Source organism: Cyrtonyx montezumae, unplaced genomic scaffold, assembly GCF_038088225.1.
Source record: "Cyrtonyx montezumae isolate F1298 unplaced genomic scaffold, pur_monq_1.0 scaffold_0, whole genome shotgun sequence".
Lineage (NCBI taxonomy): Eukaryota > Metazoa > Chordata > Aves > Galliformes > Odontophoridae > Cyrtonyx > Cyrtonyx montezumae.
This window is the reverse complement of record NW_027071824.1, coordinates 33,937,459-33,963,607: the sequence shown is the minus strand read 5'-3', so window position 1 is coordinate 33,963,607 and position 26,149 is coordinate 33,937,459. Positions and strand designations below refer to the sequence as shown.

Sequence of the window (26,149 nt, the reverse complement as noted above, 5' to 3'; positions counted from 1 at the left end):
CCTATTAAGGAATGAACCTTAGAGGGAAAAATGCCTTGACATGACTCTTGTATAGTAAATTTCAAATATTATCTATAAAAGAAGAGGCACCCATTGAGCAATAGGGTTGTGGAGAAAAATATGTTAAAAGTGATACTCCAAGCTGGGGAAAGACCTTGTCTATTTTTAAGATGCAAAGAACTAAATTTCCTTTTGCAAAGAACTAAGAGACACAGAAATAATTGTTGTTTCCTCAAGCACAGAATTTTTGATGCCAGCTGTGTTGTAAGGATTTCCACCTCAGAACTCACATCAGATCCTCCTACACTATCCCAGGGCACAGTGATTTAGTCGCTGCTGCCTCTGATTGCTACCCTCCCTGAGAACCCAAATGGCCAGAAGAGAAAGCTCAGACATCCTCATCCCACCGCAGTAAGTCACAGCAATCCAGATTCTGTGCTCCCAGTCTTGCTAATACCCATCCCTGTCCCATGCCCTCACCAGCATAATCCCAGCACTCAGGTTTTCTCTGTAACTTATTTTCTGTGCACCCAGGGTACAAAGCCTTCCCCCTTGGGTAGCTGGTCTGGTTGGTTTGCCTTTAGGTGAGAAATACAACTGATCTGAATTTATTAGGGAAACCAAATGCCACTGCCCATCAAGCTTTATTGATACTTTACAGTAGGATATCAATAAGGAACCACTGATTCCTCCTTTATTACTGAAATCATTGACCAAATAAATAAGGAGAACATCAACATTAACACTCTCTCCTAGAGAGCAGCATCCTCTGAGCCATTTCACACTCCCTGAAGAACATTAACATTGCAGCATGAAAACCAAACAGATGCAGCCATACTTCTGCATCAGAGCCCTTTCTCCATTCAAAGCCACTCTACTAAATCTTTTGGCCTGCTTTCTGTGTAACCGCTCAACAGATAGACTGAGTGCAGAATAAAACCACCTTCTAGCCCACATACACCTTTCAAAAAGCTGCCCATTAGCAGCAGAGCATCTGACCAGTCACTCTCAGTCAAAATGTTGCACATATCATCCCTAAAGAAAGGATTTCTCTGATGACCATGCAACTCCCTGCTGTATTCCTATTCAGAACAGAGACTAGAATTTTCTTGACTTTCAGACCATGAATTGTTACTGGTTGCACTGTGCAGTTGTCTTCTCATCATCCCTCAGAACGGTTGCCTCTCTGCTGGAGATTGTAGAGATCATGAGTAAACTTAACCATTGCAACCTTTGCTCACTCTTGCAAAGAAGGTATGCCAAACCCCAGCTTGCTTACAGCGGCAAGAAATCCCAGCAGAAGGGCAAACAGCTCAGACTTATCAGCAATTCTCCTGCTCTAGTGAGTTTAGCCAAGTTATTCTTTCTTCATTGGCACAGAAATGCAGCTGGAGTCAGTCAGCCCTGGAGCTGCTGAACTAACCAAGGAGAACAATGCCTCATCTTTTCTTGTCCAAGCTCTGCACTGTCTGTAGAACCCCTCCAGGCACATGGCTGCAGTGCAGATATGGCTTTGTCACCTGTTTTATGAAGCACACCTGCATTTTCCAATCTTATCACACAATCACAAAATTTTAGGAGTAGGAAGGGACCTCCAGAGATCATGGAGTCCAACCCCCTGCCACAGCAGCTCCCTAGCCCAGGTTGCACAGGTAGGCGTCCAGGCGGGTCTGGAACGTCTCCAGAGAAGGAGACTCCACCACCTCTCTGTGCAGCTGTGCCACTGCTTCATCACTGCACTGGGAAGAAGTTCTTATGCACATTTGTGCAGAACTTCCTATGCATCATTTTTCAGGGCTGAACAGACCCAGGTTTCTCAGCCTTTCCTCATAAGAAAGGTGTTCCATACCCTTTATCATTTTTGTAGTGCTACACTGGACTCTCCCAAGTAACCCCTGTCTTTTTTGTACCGAGGAGCCCAGAACTGGACACAGTACTCTAGGTGGGGCCTCACCAGGGCAGAGGGAGAGGATCACCTCCCTCCTGCTGGCCACGCTTTTTTTAATGCGCCCCAGGTTGCCACTGACCTTCTTGGCCACAGGGCACACTGATGGCTCATGACCAACCCTTCATCCACCAGGACACCCATGCATCAGCCCCATTAATTTTTCATCCTTTAAGCAGTAAGGGAAAGGATGAGCAGTGATACACCCTTCTACAGCTTTTTGATAGCCTACTTGAAAACTTAACATAACTTACTGAGTCTTACGTTTGGAAATTTGTTCATAAGTCCCAGCAGAATCAAGCAGTTGAAGAGGTTTGGACAACTACTTCTGGAAAAATTTATAGATTATGGTGATGTAAAAAGCTGCAGATGCTCCACCACAATCTCTTAACAGGAGGACCTAGGAAAAGCTCATCACTTACCTGCAGAAGATGGAAATGTTGACTTTTAGGTCTGTAGGGTGAATAATTCTAAAGAAAAGAATTCAGATGGAATAGTACAGAGGATGGTATATTCCTATATAGAATTACACAGATGGTACACAGACTACCGGAAAAGAAAAGGAAGGCTCACCTTTATGACAGTCAAGGTGTGCTGATAACTCCACTAGGGAGGGATCTCCAAGAAAAGACCCTTCCCCAGTGGTGGCCAGCCCTTAAATGGGGTCTGGGAGAGGTGCAGCCAGACTCCACCCCTTCCCATCACACAGGTACATTACCTTCACCTGTGCTCCTGTGGCTGACTCAGTGCTTGCCTCAGGTGATCAATCAGTGGTTCAGGCTGTGATTCAACAGCTCCCATACACAGGTCCTGAAAAGAAGGGCAGGGAGAGCAGGTAGGCGTATGCCAAACAGCAGAGGAAAAATATTCCTTGAGAATAATTGATGTACACCAGAGAACAGATAGCAGCCCTTATCCATCTAACTTTCCTTCTGCTCAAACATAACTATGGCAAATGTGTAAGAGACAGTCCCAGACATGGATGGCATAAAGGTCTCCCCATTATCAGTGATTATTTACATGCAGTCATTCCACTGCTTGACCTGGGCTGTGTTGAGGGCAGCAGCATGCCTGCAGGGACATAACATGATGACACGACTGAGACATGCCTCATCAATAGACTTTCTAGCTTTAAAGATGAGGATTCAAGAGTAAGTAGAAGAAGCAAGGAACCATGTGCACAGCAGGTAGAATGTTCAGAAAACTAATTGAAAATTATTCAAGTTGCTTAACTACTTGCTGAACTATTCATCAAGGCAGTAGTGCTCCTCAGTGATTACTTCATCAAATATCAGATTGCCTTCACAGACTAGGAATACAAGTATTACATTGAAAAAAATTAAGACTGCATTTAGGTGAAACAGACAAGCTGACAAATATCAGTGGCACTATTCAAAGAAAGTATCATGTCAAAGAAAATGCAAAATAGAGCACAAAAATAAGGAGAAACAGTTCAGGAAATGTTTTAATTTTAAATATACTTAATTATAACTGTTCAGGACAGGAAGAGAGCATAACCTCAGGACAGTGTCGTCCCACATCAGGGTTGACCTGTTCCTCCATCTCTTCCTGGATAGATTTGGCCAACACATCCCAAATATTTTCAACAACAAAGCTGTAGCAACACTGCTACTCTGGAATCTATCCCAGACAGACTTTCCTAATACCTAAATTAAATTACCCCTGGTGATTTACAGTACAAGAAAACCCACTACCACCTGCCCTAGCCTCTATAGTTATGGAAGTATTTTGTTCCCTTCTTCCTTACAGTCCTTCCATATATTCAGTCTGATACTCTCTCACTCTACATACTTCAGAGTGACTAACCTCTTTCCTTCTGCTGAGAAGGAGATAGTTTCTAGTCCTCCAATCATTCAGTTTCTTCACATTTACCCTCCTAGGTGCACCTCATTTTTATTCAATCTTTCTGCCTAAAAGAAAGTGCTCAGAAATAGCAGTAGGTGGTTGGTTAGTTCCTTGTTTTCCCTTCACCTTATCAACCACAGAATTTGCCTTCTTCATGCTGAGGTGCTGACTGGTATATAATGCTCAATCCCTGCTTGATCTATCCTTCCACTTTGACTACAAACAATTGGCATTGTCTGAGAGAATGGGTGCTCAATAGGTTTTTCTCCTTCACTCCAACAACTTCATTTTTCCCTAGCTTATTTATAACAATATGTGAGATAATGTCAAATGCCAACTCTCACTGATTCTTTCCTACCTGTAACATTACTGTTTTGTAAAGAGTTTAGATTGACTTAGCACGCTTTGTTCCTGACAAATTTATAATGGATGTTACGGACTTTCTTGTTTCCTGTTTAACTATTTGTTTCAGACTTTTGCAGAGAGCAGAAACTAAGTGACTGATCAGAAATAATTCTCCAGTTCCCCCCCCCCCCCTTTTTTTTTAATTTTAAATATCACACCTGTCATTTTCTAGTTGCCTGAACCCTCCCTGGCTGTTTTGTCACCAGAACAGTTCTGTCTCTCAGAGGGCTTTGAACTCTGTCATTCCATGATCACTTTTACATAAATTGCTCTCCAAAATGAAATTCTCAGCTCTCCCTACTAGCTAGAAATAAATGTGTAAGGACTTACCCTCCAAGTTGCTTTCACCATCTCTGTATCCAAACTCTCTACCCGCACATTAAAAACTAGATGAACCATCTGTGACCTGTCATCTTTTGTTTTCAACAAATGCTTGGATAATTAAACTCTAATTAACACCACATCCTGCTCTGGATGATTCTGTGCATTCACTTTTGCTGGGACATCTCTGCCGATCTGTTAGCAGCAGGCAAATTACATTTGGTGATTTGTCAGTCTGAGGGACTGAGCTGTAAATTTTCAGGGAAGAGATCTCCTGTTGTTATTAGAAAACACAGAGAGAGGGCAAGAATAAACACTTACCTGAATTATGGACAGGTAGATGCTAAAAGAAGACACGCTGTAGCATTACCTCACCAACACATGGGTTCTTCACTGTGCACTGACTCATCAATTTAGTTCTACTTTCAAAGGCCACACAAAGAAGTAAATAGGCTCATACAATACCCTGAGAAGCAAAGGATCCACAAGGATCATGGAGTCCAACTCGCTCAAACATTAATAAGAGTTTAAACTTTGTGTCTCGAGAGCACAGGAAATGCACCATTGGGTGAGAACAGGTCAGCACACTGAATATGCCAGCTAGATTCCCCAGTTCCTGTTCTTTGATGAACTTAAAAAACTTGAAGAGAAGAGCAAGGCAGGATGTCATTGCAGAATGGAGACTTTCCAAGATAACAGGGTTTATCATCTTCACTTTCAGTGACTTTTCTCTTCTTACAATGCCTGGCCAGCTATGGAAATCAGACATGCTGCTCTGTGCATTCCTGGAACCTTTCTAGCCCTATTTTGTAGGTAGGAATTGCGTTAGTAATTTAGTAAGCTACTGTCCGTGGCCACTTCCAGCAATGGGTTGGATAGGCAAAATTTCAGTAATTTCACCATAGGGTTACTTTTGAATCCCATGTTGCATGCTCTCTTGTCCCAAGGACTTATTGATATATCATTTCAGTCTTGCCTGATCTGGCTCCTCTGCCCTTCATGCTGTGAAAAAAAGTGGTGGGTGTAGGAATCTCCTCAGCTGCAAAGAAGACCAATTCAAATAAGCTGAGCTTCTCATGGAGCTCAGTGGAGCTCACAGAAGCACTGAGAAAATTTTTCACCTTTGGTTAGCAAGTGGTCCTACCAATTCCCTGTCCAGCTTCCTACTTCTGATGCATCTGAAGAACTCTTTAATGGCACCTCAAGCATCTAATCTAAGGCTGTCATTCAGTCATTTATTTAGGGTTCTTTTTTTGTTCTCCTACTTGCCTGTTTACATTTGACCTGCCATAATATATGGGCAATATATGGGCAATATTTCCATTTTATGATAGGTTTTTTAATAATCTGTAAAAATTACTTTACAGGACTTATATTTCGTTTGTTTGTTTGTTTGTTTTTTAAAAACTAAGTTTTTAGGGTTTTTTTAAATCTAAGCCTGTAATAGATTGTTTTTGAGAAGCCTCCAGTTTCCTCACTTCTTAGACTACTGCCTTCAAGTTGCTTTATTCTGTTGGGTTTTTTTTACAAGATATTTCATTTTTACTGAGTTGCCTTTCTTTTGTCTTGCTCTCACTAAAACTTGAATAGGTTGGGACAGCTGCTACAGAGAAGATCTCTTACAGATACCTCTTGAAGTAGGTACCATGAACCACTTGGAACCAGTGATGTGTCAGTGTCTTCTCTTGCAGCTTGCTCTAGAAAGCAGACACAGCAGACACGTCAACATTTTTTACCTCTACACCTTGCCTTAGCACTGCATCAGTCCAGTTTATCCACTTTACTGCCTGTCTTAAACTGCAGCTCCTTTCATTTCATGGAACATTTCCTAGTCAGGTCATTATCATTAATCCTTAACCTGAGAAGATTATTGGTATGATTCTATTAAAAACCTTGGGTTTGGGTATTCCATAGCACATCTATTTTTCCTTGGAGCACTTTTATGCTGTAACACTTCATGTTACCCTTCAAACACAGTGGCACTCCCCCACCAGTATATCCTGTTCTATCATTCCTGCAAGGCTGGTAACCTGGCAACACCATATCCCACTGATTATCCTTCTCCCACCATGTCTCGGGATGGCTGCTCCATTAGGGCTGCCATTTGAGCCCTAGCATTCTTGTGCCCCCTTACTTTTTAGGCATAAGGAATTGCTGTAAAACCACATGTATGCTTTGCCTGATCTTTGTGGCCAAGGGAGACCACGGTGAGCCTCATTTTCCTTGTTTATTACAATTTAGCTGTTTCCTTTTTATTCCTTTTTTCCTTCCCAGTCATTTCAGAGGTACACAGCTTGGCCTCAAGCCATGGTAGAGCCTTGCAAGCTGCATAGCTGTGTCTTGTTCCAAGAACTTCTTCATTTCCCAACATGCTTTAATGCCTCTCTGTTCACCTACTGTTTTTACAGTGATTCAAGTCTACCCACCCTGCTTCAGCTACCCCTTGGTGGGGCACGAGTCACTAGTGGGCTCCATTTCCCCTCTGCCATTGCTGTGATACATGCCAGAAACCTTCAGACTTTCAAATGGCACTAGGTGGCTGCTGTTTAGGCAACAGAATTAAGATCCTTAGGAATGTGAGATTTGGCATAGAACTGCAGAGAAAGGATCCCAAGCTGAAAGCACAGATATGCTTCTGGCACAGCTAGCTACAAAACACAATAGATGCTACTTCCGCTGAGGAAAATAAGGATAAATAAAAGAGAACTAAAAATTCTCTTCTGAGAGCAGAGAGATTTTACTTGACCAACTTGATGCAAAGCTGGTAACTAAAAAATATCTTATGGTAGCAAGAAATATCAGTGAAAAAACAGCTGAAGACTCTGCTCTTGGTGCATTCTTTGGGGCTGCCCCTGCTAACACCTCCGAACAGGAATCAACTTTTGTAAGCAGTGCCAAAAAAGGTGAAAAAATCCCCAAACCCTGGGAGAATCCTGGAATGCTATGTGTTTTAAAATCAGAATTTTAACTATTTCTTTCCAGCAGGTTTTATAACCACTACACATTACACATTTTGTTCTAAGCCCCGTTTAGTTACTAGTCTCTTTGGCATTTGTATGTTGATTTAGTCATGAATGATGGGATCTCAGACAGAATATCTTTTGTGGCTTAACCCAGCAGCAGCTCAGCACCACACAGTCACTCACTGACTCCCATCCCTCCCAGTGGGATGGGGGAGAGAAATGGAAAAAGAACTAACAAAACAGAACTTGGATTGAGACAAAAAAAATATTTACTAAGACAGGAAAGGGAGATAAAAGGAGAATAATAATGACATATATTTTGTATATATTTTTTTATATATATTTTTATATGTACACAAAACAAGTCATACACAAAACAACTGCTGAATAACACCCAGCCAATCCCCAAGCAGTGGCTGCCTGCCCAACCGTCTTCCCACTGTTTTGTTTTTTTTTAATTTTTTTCCCATGATGTAATATGGTATGGAATATCCCTTTGGCCAGTTTAGGTCAGCTGTCCTGGTTCTGTTCCCTCCCAGCTCATTGTGACCCCTCAGTTCCTTTTGCTGGCAGTGCAAGAAGTTGAAATGTCGTTGGCTCTGTGCTGCACTGCTCAGCAACAAATAAACATCATTGTGTTATCAACATTGTTTTTCTCTCATATTCAAAACATAGCATGATATCAGAAACTATGAAGGGAAAAAAAAAAACAAAACTATCACAGCTGAAACCAGAACAATATTATAGATAACTATTTCTAACTTCATAATTAAATGTCCTTCAAAGCTTTGATTTTCAGTATGCAAGGGTTGAGAGCTTCATATGGTAACTTCTTTGCTTTTGGAAGCATTTACCATCTACATAAAAAAAATCAAATGGAGACAATCTTGCTGAAGAACATATAATGTAATTGCTTTGATTTTTCATACAGCTACAGTTTCTGTGTGTTCTTTCCAAATACAATATAGATTTGAAAATGCATCTGTTTTTCACTTAAAAATGCTCTTCCGCATGACCAAGGACATTGTCTAGTGCCACAGTGCATTGTACTGTTCACCCATACACGATGTAGTTCATTCTCCATTGAACCTTTGTACGTCTGTTTTGTATTGGTTCTGTTTTTGCACTCTGTCTCCAAGGCCAGTGAAAGCTGTGGAAATGTCTTTCTGGGATTTCTCTCAGAATTTCACAGACCATTCATTTTGCAATCATGGCACCTCCTTCATGTATGCTTTTTGTGGGTGTGCCTTTACAGAGAAGCATGTACTTTGGACTTGTGAAATTGCTGTTCTGGGATATGCAGAGCTACGCATTACAAAGTATAGGACAGCCAAAAGGAAAAGTTCTCCAAGTGACATAATCTGATAGAGCACAGGGCAATCCATACTTAAATACAGATTAATAGAAGTGGACTTTTAATAGGTAAGTACTTTTGATTTGGGCATGACTGAGATCATAAGTTCTCCAGGGACAAAATATAAATTGCAAAGCCAACTCTGGAAAGTTTGTGGGGCTAAGAGGCATTACTCACTGGACATAATACTGACTCAGATAATATTCTCAGCTTTCCAGAAGGCGTTTTATAATTAATACAGCATGCGCAAGGGGACTAAGTCCTCTTTTGAACTGTTTTGCAGTGTCGGTCTTTGACTTCTGTGAAATTCTTCATGATCAACATCGATTAAATAAGATCTGGCTGAGGGTGGAGACTGTATTATATAAGAGAAAATTGACAGAGAAGAATTTCAGCAGACAACCAAAGCCTCAACAGGAGGCTGCAGCACAAATTTGCCAATTCTAACAACACGTATTCAGGCACCAAACAGAATTAAGCTTTAATTAAAGAAGTGTAGGGAATACCATTTTTGCCCCAAGCTGGCACCCAGAGAAGTAATTCAACATTTATTCCCCGGTCTTTCATTTCAAAGACATATTTTTCTTTAGCAAGGATGAAGAAATCTTAGGCATTGCAGTGATACAAAATGATGCTACTGATTCAGCACCGTCCTTCCTCTGCATCTGTGCTGAACTCAAACCACAAAGCAGAAGAACTCTTGTTCATTGTTTTCAGTGCTTACAGAAGTTAACCCTTGTGTCTTGGGAAAACTGCATGCTGAGTCGTTAACATTCTACCCACATGAATCCTCCCTGCCACTGAGCTGGGGCATTGTGCTCCTGACCCTGCATCCCATAAACCAGCCTGTAATGCTGCAGCACCATGTTGGGTATGGACACATATCTTCCGAAAACTGTTTGTATTTCATGGTAGATGGAACAATTACTCAATGTAAAAGCCTCAGAACAAAAATGTATATTTTCTCTTTTTGAAGTAAAGGTGCATGAAATGCAAAGGTGATGGGCTAAAACTTGGAGGGGTGAGTCTGCTTCTTTTGCTAGACAAACAAAAATAAAACTATTTTTTACACAGGGACACTTCCTTATTGTTTTTAAATGATGAACACACTTGTTTCCCATCCAGAAACTAAATAAATCCTACTTTCAAGTTGAATTTTTTTTTAAATCAAAAGCACAAAGGAAAAAAGAAGAGTAGTGAGTTTATTCTCCAAGTGATGTGAAATGTGGTAACCAGAAGCTGCACAATGTGAGATTAGAAAACCATACAAAATGGTGAAAGTATGTATATCAAACTTGATTTTTCACAGCTCTACCAAGGATAAAAGTGCTACTTCAGTGGAAGATATTATTAGAATTTGTAATGCTCTTGCCATGGAAATAGCTGTCATGTCACCCACCAGGATTATGGCTGAGTGGACAAATAAGAAGAGCAGATGATACATGAAAGCAGTAGAGATGGAAGCAGTTTTCAGAATTAGACAGCAATGACAAGAGAAATGAAAATGACATGTAAGGTCTAATTGGAATTCCTTTAGTCATTTGCAAAGGATATTAAAAAGCCTTTTTCAAAAGCACTCTTATCAACATTTTCTTCAGGAATTAGAGTACAGCATAATTTGGTCAGAGCATAAGCATATTAATTTTTCATTCTGGGAGCAGGTGGCAGCAAGCTTGCCGATATTGATGCCAGCCCATGAGCTCTTGGCCCAGTCGTAGCTGATCAAAGCCAGGAGAAGAGGGCAGAGAGCTGGTCACACATGATCCACAGACATAACCCTGTTCCATATTATTGCCATCCTGCTAGTGCTCACAATTAGAATACCAGAGCCTCAAGACTCTGGAGCTGGCTTGTGTTCATTCTCCCAGAAATGGTTTCCAGGTTTACAGTCCCTGAAGCTCTGACACTATCAGGCAGAGAAGGTCAGATCCAGTATTTTTCATTTTTCCCTACTCTTATGGAGCACTGAACTGTAAGTGTCAAGTGTTTCTTCAGGTGCAACAAGTAAAGACACAACGAATGCACTCAGCAATGACGTTTGGGTCACAGCAAGAAAGTGCTCACCAATGGAGGCTCCTCAGTGGGGAGGCCAAGTTGTAGGACGAGGGAGACAAGCATCATCACAAGGATACTTGGATTTGCTTGTGATTCTTCATCCTGTTCAACAAACTGTGCAGAAAAGCAGCCAAAAGATGCATTTAAGGTACAATCTTGTGTCTGCTTTTGTTGAATACCCACTCAGTCCTGCTCATATGTACTCTATCCCTCACTCACAAGACAAACCTCCTTTTGGAAGCAGTCACCACAACAGTAATGGAGTAATAGATGTTCACACTAGACGATTCAAAAGGGGCAAAATCTGTCCTTTCCAACTTAGTAAGGAGTGCCACCTACCATTCATATATACTTACCATCTTCTAATGGAGACAGGAAGGTCCAGAAGTTCTTTTCTTTTACCTTGAAAGACAATGAGAAAACCTGCTGAAGTCAATCAGTCTGGATGCAGAGTCATCACTTCACCCAATGGCTGAGCAACAATCAAAGCTCTCATGGACAGGGAAGGCTGTTAATTTTCCCTGACTCTGCACAGTGTACTTGAAATCAGTCTTACCCAGACATTTCTTGGGGGGGGGAGACAGGCTCAAGTGTCACAGCTTGTAGCATGTATTCTCCATTGATTCCTCCAGCTCAAACAGGCAGTACAATTGTCCTTTTTTCCCACTGTTTTGCATGAATTGCCAACATCACAGCCACAATGTAATATGAGTAAACATGAGAAAAGAATCTAACCTTGCAACGTTCATGATTTCTTCACAGTGAAGACTAAGGCATAGTGATCATTGCTTTGGGACTTGCCAGGGCTGAGTCTGGAAAGAGAAATTACACAAGGCAGTTGATGAAAGACAAATAGGTTCTGTGAAACCTGACTTAACTTTGAAGTTCACTCTGCTTTCAGCAGGCAGTTGGATTTACTGACCTCCAAATACTCCTTCTGGTACAACTATTTTAATTCAGTTGCTCCGATACCTGCTGTTACACTCAACCATTTCTAGTTGTCTTGTATAAGCACTGTGTCCATCAAAAACTTACTGAAGTCTCTTACTGTCTTATAAGAACATCCTGAGCTATACTCTCAGTTTTTGCTGGACTGACTTTAGAATAGCCAACAGGCATCCTGTCAGTCTTTGGAGTGAGGTGAACTAGAGTAGGAGCTGCTGAGATCCCCTTAACAGTGTCTATTGAAGGGATCACGTTGTTCCTTTGCACAGAGAAAAACTGACCAGTTTGGCAGAAGAAAATATTCTTCTCCATACCAGAGAAAAACTCACAGGACACACAGGAGAAAGAAAGCCCTTATTTACTAGCCCTCCCCGTTCTTACTCCCAAACAAAGAAATGACACGAGTGCTATGAGCACTCATCATCCAGAGTCCAAGGGAAAGCCTAGGGAAACACAGCTTAATGAAGGTCAGAGTGGAAAGTGCTGCTTAGCCAAGAGCAATATTTGCAGTAAAAGCACCATATTTGCTGCCTAAAGAACACTGGAACAAGGGCTTTGCAGCTTGACTTGTCATTAAATGAGTGTTGGACAGAGATATGTTTTTAAGAAAAGCATAAACATTTAGACCTAGATATGACAATTCAAAATAGCAATTTAAAGCTTAATTAAAAATATTTAGTATAATTCTTACCAGTCCATCATTTTGATTGAGAAATCCATATGCATCACAGAGACAGCAAGTTCTAAGCGGCCTACAGTCCTTCCCCTTGAATTGTTCTTTCCAGGAGATAAGAACAACTGGATCAGACACAGCTCCCTGGCCCAGGAAATCCTCTCTGAACAGTCACCATAAGTACCTAGGGAGAAGCAGGAATAAGACAAGTTTCTACGATTCTTCTCCCTGAGACAGTCCAACCTTTTCAGTACTTCCAGTTGAAGCTTGTACTAAATCAGATACAAAAGAGAGTTACAAGGGTTTCTCCTTTTTTAGAAATGATTAAGTCTATCTCCATTGAACTTCATTCTCCCTTGAATTTTTTTGGCCACAACTTCCTGTGGTAATGACTTGGAATAACAGATCAGCTACCTGCATAGCTACCTGCAGTGCAAGGAACCCCACATTTCCTTTGGCCTGGACCTGGATTGATTATCACCGTCTGATGCCTCAGTTCTTGTTATTAGCTGAGTTCTGCCTCTACCTACCTTCCTCACAATTTTGTCCATAATTTTTATCCACCTTCATACCCGTATTTTCTTGTGTGTTATCACCTTTTCACCTGTACAAAAGGCTTGCCACGCCTTGGGTCATCCTTGCTGCCCTTTTCTGAACCTTTTCCAGATCTGCCGCTACCTGTTAGAAGCAAAAGGGTCAAAACGACACAGAAAATTCAAGAAGATAATAAATATATGCAGGAGCATTTAGTTCACTTCCTTCTCCAATACGTTAATAACTCCTCATTCTGAATATGCTTTTTTGACCATCATAGAGTACCAGACACTACCAACGTTTTCAGAAACTCTTTACTATCCCTAATCAAGCTCCTGAAACAGAGTGTCCAGCCCTCTCAGATCCTTTTGTCTCTCCTTCAAGTTATCATTTTATATGTGTATTTGGAATTGTTTTATTTCTTATGTGCATTACCTATCTTACAACCACACTGCATTTCATTTGTCACTTTTTTTGCTCTGTCTCTGTGAGGTTATTCTGCACGTCCTCACATATCCTCCTTACTAATCTGAACAATTTAAGGCTATCAGCACTTTTTGTCAGCTCTACTGACCACCTTTTCCGGGTCAGGTATAACTTTGCTGAACTGCACTGATCGCCAGCAACTGCCCTGGTGATTTTCCTGCACTGTGAGAACTCCACGTTTTCTCCTGCAGCATTTCCTGACTTTAAAACCATGTAAGAATTTTTCCTTCCTGTCAGGTAGACTCAAGTGATATTCTGGGAGGTACCAAGTATGCATCCCCTACCCTGTGCTGGGCTCCAAGTCTGGAGCTTGTTCTGCTGGGCTCTCTCTCACGCTGCATTCAGAGACACACCTCTGAATTTCAGTAAGAGCATCACACCAACAATGCTGCCCCATGAAGAAAAGATACACAGATACAGTGCCTGCTTACACCCATTCCTTGCACACCAGCTGCCTGCTATATTTAAAGACGGAGTACAAATATACCAGTACAATGCTAGCAAGATGCTCTCCTGGTGCCAGGAGCAAAGGAGAGGCTGTTCTGAAAGGAGCAGCAGCAATGCCTCTTCCTGTTCAGACTTGCTTACCCCACACTGAGCACAGCATGCCACAGGGGAGCAAATGCTGGGGAAAAATACATGTAAATCACTTCCGGCAGTTGGTCTCATTTACTGTATAGTCTTTGTGATGTGCCCGTGCCCACATCATTTTTTTTCCACAGGACTCCATTTACTGAATGGAGGAGCTGAGTTTCACTTAGCAGTTATTCACTGTTTTGCTTTTCTGAATTAAGCACAATTTAATCCCTGCTCTGAAGGAAGAATTAGTCATTTCCTCCAGTGTTTTCAAGGCTGTCACTCCTATCAGATCTCTGGGCAAGTCAGAAACCTTCAGATGTCAAATGGGGAAAAATGTGTGCAAACTCTGCCAGAGTTCAGATGTGCAACTGAATACTGCCACTCCAAAAAGAAGCACAACCAAGAGCTGAACCTGGTTTGTTTCTTTCATCACCTGCAGCGCCAGGGAAGATAGGACATTTTGCCCGAGGCTTTCACATGTGCCTTCTGACTGGGGAGGAACATTAAAAGAGAAAACCTTGCATTTTCATTGTGTGCTATGGAGTAAAGGCTGCTTTGATGGATAGTGCTTTGGGTCCTCTACTTGTGATCCAGCACTTACACTCCTTGGCCTCTCAAAGCTAAAATACAGAGACATATTTCTTGAATCAAAAAGTCACTTCAAAAAGCAATTTCAAAAAGTCACTAGACCTTTTTCCAGCATAGTCACAGTAATACTTCCCACTGCATCGCTGCAGAGCCAAAAAGCTTCCAGCAGAAAAGGAGCTGCCTTCCCAGCACAGCAGGGCCCCCAGCAAAGCCATCTCAGGGCAGCATTGCCTGGCTCAGTCCCAAAAACCTCCAGTGCTCTTCTGGCACTTGTCCTGTGCTGCATCCCTCTCCTCTTCCTCAGGTCCCACCAAGCATCCCAAGGCGCAGTCTGTGAGTACTGCCCCTTGAGACATGGGCCAACACTGAGAGGGGTTCAGGTCCATCACTTTCATGACTTCTCTAGTATTTGAGCACCTCAGCCTCTTCTGTGGTAGCTGTGGCTAGATGGCCTTCCCCACATCTGAGCTGACCCATATTTACCCTGAATTTCTTCCAGCAGCCAGCATACCTGCAGGATTCTTTCTTGATATCTTTAAAGTCTGCCTCAGGTCTTTGCTCCAGCTGGGCCTTGGTCTTCCAAATTTTGTCCTTAAGCATGCATGCAATGCCTTTATGCCCCTCTTCTATCATGTGTCCCTGTTTCTATCTCATGCAAGCTCCCGGTCGTGACCCAGTCTTCTTGAAGCGCTGTTTGTCAAAGCGTGAGCCTGAGGCAGACAGATGGTATGGAAAATTACAGCCCATCATAGTTTCTCAGCTATAAGTAATTGAAACCAGCATCTTATAATGAGCAGGGTCAGGAAATTTTAATCATTGGTAACTCTACCCTTCCCACCTATAATTATTTATTGTCACGTATTACAGCTACTCGCTGTGCTCTGGCTAGAGCCATGCAATACTCTAAAGCAACCCTAACATGCATTTGTGTTACCCAAATAAAAATCGTGTTGATGTATCCTAGTAAATATGTGAACACTTTGTCTGTTTAAATGTATTACCTTCCATTCTTCTTAGTATGCAGCTTTAGCCATTTTTACTTAATTTCCATGGTTTTAATCTTTTCTCCCTAGTTACACCTCACTTCGTGCTCTCCAGATCCTGCTGAGTTTTCTGTTTGGACTTTTAATACATCTGATATCACCTGCCTGTATTCTGTTGTACTTTTTCTCCCCTGACATTAAGCTGCTCCCTGTCACCCAAGCTCCCTCATGGTTCTCCTTCTCCCCCACATGTACACATTGCTCCCTTGCCTCTCCCTGTCATAGGCAGTCATCCCTCAGACACCCCGCTTCTGGCCAGGCCCACCTCTCATTGACACCCATCTTGTTCCAGCGCTAGGAATGTTTTCAGTTTTCTTTGCCATGAGGGAAGCACATTTGCTGTCTGCTCTCTTTGGCAGCATCCACCCACACAGAAGGGACAAGAAGAGAAGCTGGCAGAGAGCTGGATCCAGCCTGCAAGGACATCCCACAGTGAGGTTTGCCCACAGCGGATGCATATCTAGAAAGGAAGGAGGGGGGAAATGCCCAGCTCCGTGCTGGCTGGTGGACTTGGCAGCCCCAGGCCCACAGCACTGCTGAACCAGCAGCACCAGGCAGGTGCACAGTGCCCCGAGCAACCAGATGGGCTTCTGCCATGATGTGGATCACTGATTTAACTGTTTAAAAATTAAGTGCATCCTCAACCTTTTAGCTACTCTTGTTTGTTTGATTTGCTCTCCTAGTAAGTACTAAATATTTTAAATGGGGTTGCATGGTACTGCCTAACAGCAAGTGTGGTCACTGCTGTGCTGTGCATTAATAATTTAAAAACCCTATGGCGATGTATTGTTTAACCTTGCTAGACCACATCTGCACAGGCACATGGAGGCGACAGCAGTTAACTCCTGAGGCAGTACAGGGAGTGAGGACAGCCTTTCTCCTCTTCCTCCTCTTCTTCTATCCCTCTCACACCTCCTGCCTTTCCAGACATCCATTGGACAAACACCCACAATACAAACTATGGGCTGCTTTGCTCCCTGCACCACATTGGCCCTGCTTCTCACACTAGTGCCCCAATGGTAGGCAGGGAGGTGTGCCACCTCTCACAGAGGTGACTGAGCAGGAGAGAGCCTGTGGGGCATCAGAGCAGGTTTGCAAAGGGGAGCTGAGTGCCTGACATTTCCTCACCTGCCAGTCTGCCCAGTAGGACTGGCACATAGAAGCAGATGAGGAAGGCACCAAGCCATCAGGCTGAGAGCCAAGGAAGCCATTTTGTGCACTGACAGCTGAGGGTGGATGGAGGGTGTCCCATGCCTTTGCAAGCACAACGCTGAATATCTAAGCCAGACAACAAAAGCTCTTCCAAAATAAGTTTCCTGCCCATAGGATTATTTATTATTATTATTTTAAGTACAGAAGCATACTTGTACTTAGATACAAGGAAAGAAGGGGGAGAGGAGTGAAGCAAGCAAAATACAGAAAAATAACACAGACTCCTAAGTGGAAACCCAGCATTGCCTCAAGTAACCTGGCCTGGGGAGGCACTGCTGGCTAACAATGATACAAACAATGCAGACAGAATTTTAAAAATAGTAACATGGCAATTATTAGCACACCCTCTTGCTATTCCCCTCCAGCTCTGTAACCCGAGAGAGCTCTGCTTCTGCCAAGCAAAATGTAAGGCATGTACTGTAGGTAGCATTAGCCTTGTAAGTACAGCCCTTCCCATATTGTTAAAAATAACTTTCCCTGCCCCTCTGCACCAGACCTCAGGGCTGGTTTCGTTCTCCATGTTAAAACATTGCCACTGTTTTCAGGCTATCTGAGAAAGTTATGCAGCCCATTTGCTGCCCGCAACCCAAGACAGCTGGGTGCCACCATGGTGCCCTCCTGCCTCATCTCACTTCCCCTGGCAGTACCCTCAGCACAAAGTCAGCCCTGGATATTGCAAAGAGAGGCCTGAAGCACAGAAGGGGCTCTTCAAAGCCACACCTGAAGCTATGAGCTCAACATCAAGTAGAAAGATCAGTGTGTGGAGCTGGTGTGATCCCTCTGCCAGCCATGATTTCCTTCCTTCCAGCCAAGCCCACTTGTAGGAGAGCTTTGCCTGGCCATTCTCCCAAGCTGGACCAAGCCTTCGTCCAGCAGAGGCTGGCAAGTACGTGTGTCAAAGCATCCCAATGTATCTAGCTTTAAAAAAAAGAGCAGTAAACAAGGCAAAAAACAGAATAAGCACACAAGAAACCCTGCACACGCTATTTCCTTCCCATAGCAGGTGCAGCATTTGCACTGTGCATTTGAATCACCCAGCTCCTTTCAGGCTGCCCACTGGTCTGGAAACCTCGAAGAGGAGCATGCATTCAGGCATCTCCTTCCTCCTGGCCGGGTCAGGACACCCTGCAGTGCTCTGTACCTCCCAGCAGAGCCCAGAAACCACTCACAGCACTCACACTTCACTTCCTATTTCCTACACATGCATTACCACCCACTCACACAAGACAACATCTACTGAGCCCTGCTGGCCTCCCTTCTATAAAGCCTGCTATAGAAATCAGATGTTAACATTGTTCCTCCAGAAAACAGCAGTTTGTGTAACCATGAAACCTGTCTTTTTTTTAATTATTAATATTTATTTACTTCAAAGCCACTGCCAGAACAAGTCCCCACTGTTTGTTCATGATGTCACCTTGAGCAGTGAGAGCAACGATCCCAAGAATCAGAAGGGGTCAACATGCTGTCCCTGCTGGGATGCTTGAGGCTCAGGTGGGTCCTGCTGCCAGGAGGCTGGCCCAGCCCAGCAGGAGGTGTTGGAAAGCTGCTGGCACAGCAGTAAGCTCCCTCCAGCTCTCCTTTCTCTCTGCCAGGTGCTGCCAGCTTCCTGCAGTCTCCTGGATACATTTGACATGGCAGCGGCTGAAAGAACCAATGCTACTCCTTTAGGAAAATGGAATAAGGGATGAAGAATGCTGATATACTTATAGATACTTCCATGCAGGAAACTGCTGTCCTGACAAGCCTTGCTGCCAGAGTTGTGAATGGTGCTGGGAGTTGAGCTCGAGGCTTCTCTTTTCCTCTCTAGAGAGAATTATTACAGTCTGTTTAGACAACATGGCCTAATATTGGATGCAGAAGAATGTTGTGAGGGAAAATGCTCACAGGCTTCTCCAGACAACATCCTGTGCAGCACACAAAGTCCTGATTCCTTTCACTGTGATGACTTCCTGAGCAGGAGGGGCAGTGCTGGGCCTTGTCTTCTGACATGGCTGCTGACCAAGTGGCACAGCCCTCCAAGAAGCACCACCATTTCTGGGTTAGTGACTGTGGGACCCGCTGACAGTGCCACAGGCAGTGTGAAAGGCTCCATATTGTTCGCCTGAGTCCTTGGAGCCAACTTGATGCTCTTTGCTAGGGGACTCCAATCAGAGGGAAAACAAGGCATTGCTCCTTCCAAATTGCTCTCAGCGGCAGTCACAGACATGTTCTGTAAGATAACCCATGACCAAAGCTCTGAACAGAAAGCAACTTGTGATTATCTTTCTTGTCCAATTGTGGCATTCCTTAAAGCAGAAAGAGACAGAAGGCTTTTGCATGACTAAATGGAAAAGCTTACACATGTGGAAAAATATACAGGTAACTGAACTATGCACCCACCTGCCACTTGCAGAAAAAGGCTACCATGAAGTGCTGTCATCTCAGTTTGCTCCCCTGTCCTACAGGTATGTGGATCCATCTCCCAAATGCCTTTTTGTGGCCCTGAAATCTCCTGTCAGACTTTTGAGTGTCAGCTACCACTGATTTATGAAAGATGTTCGCTTGCAGTGACTCCTTTAACAACAGACAGTCCAGCATTTGACAACTTTTTCCTGTCCCCCAGAGGGCAAAATTTTGAAGTATAATTGATTGGGGCATTAGCTAGGCTCCACTGCAACATGCTTTTGATCTGAATACATTGTTCAAGCCAGGTTGCTTCTGTCTTCAATAACGTATATAAAAAACAGAGCTGTTTGTTTCCAGCATCCACCCAAGAACCATTTTGTTCACCAAAGTCCCAACACAGTGCAGCAAAGCACAGGAATGAAACATGAGAGCCATCTACCATTAACCAAACTTGAACAGATACTATCTAGTAAATTAAACCAGTAGCTTGCTGGATAGAGGGTAAAAAACCTTGTAAACCCTATCTAGTAAATTAAACCAGTAAACCTTGTAAACCCTATCTAGTAAATTAAACCAGTAGCTTACTGGATAGAGGGTAAACTACATCATACTCATCAAACTCATCTGATGCCAGCATATTCCCATATTATCTAGCCTGCCTACCTCATGGGTTTTCATGTTCAAGCGGACCTACCAACAGTGCTGGAGGAACCTCCTCAGGCTATGTGGGGTGCACCAAGAAGGGCACCATTAACTACAGATGTGCTTTCCTGATTGTTCATGACCTGAATGTTTTTATCACAAGCACAACATCCTTCCTAGGATTCTTGTTCCTGAAATTGATGGAGACAGGTAAGTCTTGGTCCTCATTTAAAAGGAAGCTTCAGACCTTCATCAGCAGCAGGGAAAGATTTACAAGTGGTCCCTGAAAAAGCATCTCAAGAAACAATGACACAAGCCCATATACATTATAAAAGACTCAGTAGCCTCAGAGTGCCTGACTTACTTAACTCATGACTTCACAGCATTTGAGATGGGTAAGGTTCAAATAGGCAATAAACTTTCCAAGAAGTGGAAGTCAAGCATATTCCTGTGCTGTACCTGCTACTTGATCTGGGCTCCCAGACTTGATGCCTAATTGACAGCTGTTCTTCACTCTCTAATTAGCAAAACTCAGTGGTTGGATAGAAAGGCTCTGGACTGCCTCCCTCTTAATATTATTTTTTTTCTAAGGGCCAGCCTCGTACACAAGCCTGGTCTGAGATTTTGAACCAACTCAGTTTTTGATACTCCTTTCAGATGCTTCCTGCCTAAAAAAATAAACCTTACTCCTCTGGAAGATTTTGGTTTTGCAGAAAAGATATGAAAGTCACAGCTGGGGCTGGACATGATAGCCTAGCTTTCTTTAACAAAGAAAACACAGAAATAGTGCAGGATTGCCTGGCTTACTTGACCTCTCTTTAGTCCCTTTCTAGTTATCTTTGCTGTTGCTGCAGAGGTGATAGAATTTTGAAACACTTGAATTTCTTCTGCAAAATGTGTGAGAACAGAAAGCATTCTGAGGGAGAGGAAACATTCAGATCAGAACCAACTGTAGCCAAAAATAAAATGTCTAAGAAATAAAATACTGAAAGAATTAGGAAGCATCTAACAAGATCAGGCTGAAAAAGTCAAACTACTTTCAATAAGCACTCAGATTTTCAGATTAGAGAGGTAACCAGAGGGGAAATGATCAACAATTATCACTTTACTCAATCCTGGCTCTTGAAACTCTTGCTTATTTTTCAAGAGCTGACATATTTTTAAACACTTTGTCCTTGTGACAAGGATAGAAAATTTAGCCTCAGAGTGATTAAGTGCGGAGCTCAATGTACAGCTTCATAGACAAAGAAATCATCAGTACAATATGGTAAGTAGTAGCTCTTGACCAAGGCACATGGGAGAACAAAAAAGAGAGCAAGCATTTGTGGTAGACCATTAAAATTCCAAGGATTTAACATTATACAACACACATTATTGAGGTACACTGTCAACATAGAAATTGAAACATGCTTGATAAGTTTAAAGAGGAGATTCTTGCTGATAAGTTGCAGTTCACATAGCCTTTTTCCAGCATGTCATCATTTGGTGCTTGTTTGAAGTCTAACCCAAAACCAGAAAAGATTCTCCGAAGAAGTATGCGAAAGCCTTTCTGATGACTGTATTAAAAGGACAGATAGGATTAGGTTACACAAATGTAATTCTAACTGCATTACTTCCAAAGCACTTTCACTCACTCATCTGCTGTGCTGTTGCCTGGACCCAGCACTGAGCTCAATGGAGTCTGGTGGGAGGACATTCATCTTTCAAAGCATTAAGCTCAAGAGGCATGAACAGTTTTCCTCCAAAGGGCTCAAAGATGGTCTACATTTGGCAAGTTTGTGCACCTGCCACCAGTTATTTCTTGTCTTTTTTTGTTTCTTGATTTTTTTGTTTTTATGTTGTGCAACACCCTTGTTTCCAAACAAGACCATTTCTGTGGCCTCATGCAGCTGCTATTAAGAGTATCTTCCAGATATTAGGGGAAGAAAAATCTATAACCCTAAAGTATCTTCTTTTTCCCCAGAATGCATGAGAAATTGCTCAAACAGCTCCAGGAGCTTTGTTCTCTCCTTACTATATGTGGCTGAGTTGCATTTACACACCGAAGAGTGACTTGGGAAAGTGACATAAAGAAATAAGGAAGAAAGTGAATTGTTTCATCATCACAAGACCACAATTCAGAAGACACTTGAATTTATAGCAGCCTGTCAAGGTTTTCAGACTGATTGGCACAGGTAGCATGGCCTCCATGTCAGAAAGAACATCAGATCACACATTTTCCATTTCCACTGAATAGTGAAAGGTCCTTCGGAGAAGTAAGCTACTAAATTTAAAGGAATAGGGAATACTGATGCAGGTTATAAAGAAATGCATCATGACAGTACTGCAGGCAACGTATGCTAAAACTGATCTAGTAACTATTGTTTCGGTAAGGTTGGATTTGAGGCCGGAGGGACACAGGAGAAGACATGCAGTTCATTGAAGATCATTAGTTGCAAGAATAAGGCAAGAAATTGCTTGAGGGTCCACTGTAGTACAGGCTGGGTCCAATTCCACTTCTGGTTTAGTGTAGCAGTTGGACCAGATGTGGGATCCATCGCATTTCCATTGCTGAGGCAGTACACCATCATCCTCCACTCACAGAGGGTTTTCCAGGTACTACCAAATAACGTCTGTTATCTGCACCTCCAAAGTTATTTTTGGTCTTAAATATATTTTTTTAAAAAAGCTTGGTTTCTTTCATTTTAAAAAGCTGTTTTCAACTTCTGTTGGAAGACAGAAAAGCCTGTTAAGAAGCATAAGCTCAGCAAATTTGATCACTACGTCCAACAAAGAGATTAAGCCAAAAAACATCCCACCAACACTTGGTAAGACTATTGTAACTAGCAACATCAGAACTTCAGAAACAGTCTGTATTTACACCGATGGCAGCTCTCCAGTGACAAGAACAAGTTCTGCAACACTAGGTGCTTTCTAAGCACGTTTTCTTTGTTTCAATTTGTCTCCAACTTTTGATGGCAGCCTTCATTACACCTGCACCTATTTTCTTTACCATCAAGAAAAAGGAAACAGAAGTAATGCAATCAGAAAATATTTGAAACAAATGTCTAGCGTTAAGGCCTTTGACCATCTTGATTGAGCTGAAGAAGAACTTGCTTACAAAAGCATCCAACTTCAACTTAAGAATACTAATAAGTGATGATACCATTTATCCATGCAGTAGCAGTCTCAGTGCTCCCCCTCTCACTACAAAAGCAGTCCATCTCCTTCTACTTAATCTCCCTTCCACAATCTTCCAGGCTTTCCTTCTCTTTATGCTTTTCTCCAATAAATGATGACATATTCTTCATTTTCTCTCCAAAGAGGAATACAAAGGTTGCCCTGAAAGTAATGCTTCCTATTTTATTATGTTGTCCCACAAAATCCTAAGTGAATGTTAGCAGTGTGGCAGTACAGGTTGAATTCCCGCCAATACTGCATTACATGTTTTGCTGTGTGACAGGTGGCAGCAGAGGCGCAGTCTGACAGAATGGTGTCTGACACGGAAGTGCAGATGAAGCAAAGGTGTGTTGTTGACTTCTTCTGTGTATAAAAACGGCACCTACTGACATTTAGTGACACTTGTTGGATGTTTATGGAAACCAAGTACTGGATGTGAGCACAGTGAGGGGTGGGTGGAGCATTTCAGAAATGGAGACAGTGACAGTGGGTCACCTATACTGGGGCAGAACCTTACGAGCGTGGCATGCAGGCTCTTGTTCATCATTGGTAAAAATGCATAGCTAATGGTGGTGATCACGTTGAAAAATAGTGTTTTGTAGCTGAGAATTTGCTACATCAGTGTTATTGTGCTCTTTGTACCTGTTGTTCTGTTGTAGTTTCCACAGAAATAAATAGGATGTGTTATTTTTGGAGAGATGTAAGACTCTTGTCAGTCTTCTTATTAGCTAAAGATGTAAAAGAATGAATTTCTTACTGATTTTTTTTCCTCGACTTCTATGTACTTTCAACTCCCTTCTGACTCCTCAAAATCTCAACATCCTTTATAAATCATAGAATCATTGCATGCATTTATTCAGTATCTGTTTAGCATCTGCAGAAGACACTAGTGATGGCAAATCTTATGCACAATCAATTAATCCTTGTTATAGCAATTCACCAAGAGTTCAAGTACAACTCTTTAATCAGAACTAGACCTATATCCTCTTTGTTTCCATGCAACAGGTGTACTGCTCATGTGGCCCACGTGTTTTTTTCCCCTGGAGCTGCATGTTTACATTAAGGTTGCCTTAATATAGCAGATGCACTTTAGAGTTGCTGAGTAATTCAATTTCCACACATACTACCAGAGTAAACTGCTAAAGACCCTTCAAAGGCTCACAGCATCCAAGAGATCTAAGTGCACAAGAAGAGCAGATATTTTGCTCCCACCTTTCATTGGTCATATTCTCCAAGAATAAAAAAAAGTTAAGATCCTCTCTGTCCCCTGTGTTTCCCAGATGGTCCCTGCATAAACTTTAGGAGCAAAGTCCACCATAGGAATAACTGCAGGAAGGGGTAAAAATCAAGGTTGGAAGATAAATAGCTCATCTTATTTCTTAGGTCCTAGAGGAATACACCATCCTGTCATGCTATAAGGCATGGTGACTATGATTACAAGCACTTTCTTTCTCTTTCTAAGCGAACTAGAAGACATCATCACACTGTCAGCTCCTGCCATAAAACACGCAAAGGCTAATTATGCCACAAGGCATACCCCAGGAACACCTGCACTCACAGGCAACCTTGTATACTGGAGAGGCACTTCAATGCCAAAGCAAAAAAAAACAACCTCAGTTTTGCTACATATTTATTACAGGGTGCTTCAGTTCCTTTCATTAGACCATTTAAAAGCACAGAGGAAGAGTTCACGGCAGATTTGGCTCACCTAAGAAAGGTGGCCCAACTATGGCAGTGAAGAGCTTCATCTAAGATCTAATTTCACATTGTTCCAGCAACAATGTGCTATTGATATGTCCCTTGAATATTTCCCAGAGCCAAGAACACCCACACAGTATAAACACATAGATCTCAAAGAAATCTTCATGAATGGCTTGGTTCTCCCCCACAGATGCTGAGGCCAGGAGCATCTCTGTTCAGTAAAAAGCAGTGAGAAGGAGGCCCTGTAAGTCTCCAGGAAAATCATACCAGCTGCAAACAATAGCTATTTAGTGTTAGTTTTTGTCACTGACACTTGTAAGATAGCAAGACATGTACAGCTGGAGGAGAGGAAGCCCCTCACAGAAATCAATGTCTGATCCACACAAAATAAAAGATAATGTAGACTGTCCCAATGTTTGTCATTTCCAAACCTATTACTGATCTCCTCCAACTGCTTTCAAAAAAGTAGGCTGCTATTTTCCACAGCTACAGCAACGCAACAAAAAGACGACAGAAGATGCAAACAGATGATACACATGGGCATTTTTAGCTGAATAACATGAAAAATATTTGCAGAATAGTATTTTGCTGTAGGATAAAAGAGAATCAGCATAGTTGCCATTACCTTACATTTATGATTTTGCACACCATTTTTACACAAGAAAAAAATGTACATATTTGAAGTTATAAGTGGAATCATACAATGTATCACTGGATTAGAAATGACCCTAACCATTCTGTTCCACCTGGGGGCTGTTTCTAAATATCACCTGCAAAATGTAGGCAACTGCCTCAGATCCTTCGCAAGGAGCATAGACCAAGGAGAGAGACAATCTCCTTGTGATAAGAGAGGTTGCTCACTCGAGCCTCTTTCTGAAGACATCCTAGTGATAACACAGACAGCAATAGCAGAGAACAGCAACATAAAAATAGCAGAAATCACAAGTCCCCCCCTCCTGGTTTTCCCAAAGCTCACTTCACATTAAAAAATAAAAATAAAAATTCTAAGTCTTCATAGTGTCCATTAGAAATCAGAGCTCAACTGCAGCTTCATCAGGGTACAAGACTTAAACTTGACTTGCTGCAAGGCAAAACAACCAAGTCTTTTCTCAGGGCTGCTAGAAGTCCTTAAGGCAAATTAAGAGAGGTGCAGAAGGGAAGAAAGGTGTACAGCCTCTAGCTGAAAGATCCCTTGCTGCCAGACCTTTAGTAGAGAACTGAGAGTCACTGATCAGTAAGCCCTCCTCATCCGACTGCTGGGGGAAGACAAAAAGGAAGCAGCAGTACTTATTA

At 42.3% G+C, this 26,149-nt stretch overlaps 1 protein-coding gene across 1 annotated transcript in view; it reads right to left on the bottom strand.

The window, feature by feature from the left end:
• Positions 1-26,149, bottom strand: part of PLEKHG1 (pleckstrin homology and RhoGEF domain containing G1) — a 521,486-nt gene that overhangs the window by 234,869 nt on the left and 260,468 nt on the right. The gene's annotated exons all lie outside the window — the stretch shown is intronic.